The sequence below is a fragment of the Odontomachus brunneus genome, unplaced genomic scaffold (genome assembly GCF_010583005.1).
Source record: "Odontomachus brunneus isolate Ranch 3 - 2012 unplaced genomic scaffold, Obru_v1 Obru_scaffold_066, whole genome shotgun sequence".
NCBI classification, from domain to species: Eukaryota; Metazoa; Arthropoda; class Insecta; order Hymenoptera; family Formicidae; genus Odontomachus; species Odontomachus brunneus.
Genome location: NW_022639516.1, coordinates 1,799,860 through 1,801,022, shown reverse-complemented (window position 1 = coordinate 1,801,022; position 1,163 = coordinate 1,799,860). Strand labels below are relative to the sequence as shown.

Sequence of the window (1,163 nt, the reverse complement as noted above, 5' to 3'; positions counted from 1 at the left end):
CTCTCTCTCTCTCTCTCTCTCTCTCTCTCTCTCACACACACACACACACACACACACACATACACACACACGCACACGCGCGAACACACGCACACATGCCTGATCCCGTCATTCGGCAAGACTCTTAGGTGCATCTCATATGGCGATAACAATCGATAAAACATATTACACGATATGACACTGTGTTACCCTGTATTAAATATACACAGAATACTCTTGCGCTCGAGAAGATCCTATTCCGTCTTTCTTCGCGCGCGATTTTCCCCGCGCGCGCGTCAGTCGAGGTAAATCGTACGATCGCGCGTTTCTTGCGCGCTTTCTCTCTCACGCAAGACGTTTTGCGAAAAGCTCCCGAGACATACGGTGTACAGGCAAAACATCTCGATATCCTAAAACGTAATGTCCTTTGGGGTGTGAACAGTGGATCTGTATTGGTTTTATAACACGCGCTCGTTCGTCGAGACCCTCGTGCTCGTTTAGATGAATAGGTATACGCCGCAGGTATACTTCACAATCGTCTTTCTCTTTCTTCCTTCTTTCCTTCAAAATACCCTGTACAATTTGTATGAATCGAACAGGATCGCGCGGATCTGAATACTCACCGAGAAAACGAGCAGCTCCGCTAGTGAAAAAATAGAGAAATGCCGTCTCGCCTGATATATTAGCGGATGAAAAAATCTGAGTTATTCGAGGAAATGTGAGAATTATTAAGATGTTTGTTGGTCCACTAATGAGAAAACAATGGCTTTATTCGTGTGCGCGCTACGAATATTATTTCGCGGTCTCGTTGTGGATCCCGTTGTTGACTGGAAACCTCCTTAGAATATCGAGGTTATTTGCAGTTCAAGACGGCGAAATATTTCAACGAGAACCATTACACGTGAGGCTCTGAAGTTTCAGGCGGCATTATTCTATTCTCGATTATTCTCTCTCGTTTCGCGGTTCTGGAATATCTTTGATTAGTGAAATAACAGACGACAGACACACGTCAACATTGCTTATCGAGACTCCTCCTTCGAGAGTAAATGTTCATTTTTAAAATATTGTTTGCTTTTTTTCTCTATTAACCGACAATTTTTCCTAAACCTGTGCGGAAAGACGAGTTAATGCTCGCGTTGCACATGACGACGCGCACGGATAGGTTTACCCCTCCCCCCCCCCCC

The 1,163-nt window shown here is 44.9% G+C and overlaps 1 protein-coding gene across 1 annotated transcript in view; it reads left to right on the top strand.

Moving 5' to 3' along the window:
• LOC116846673 (beta-galactosidase) overlaps positions 1 to 1,163 on the top strand; it is a 140,962-nt gene that overhangs the window by 27,274 nt on the left and 112,525 nt on the right. The gene's annotated exons all lie outside the window — the stretch shown is intronic.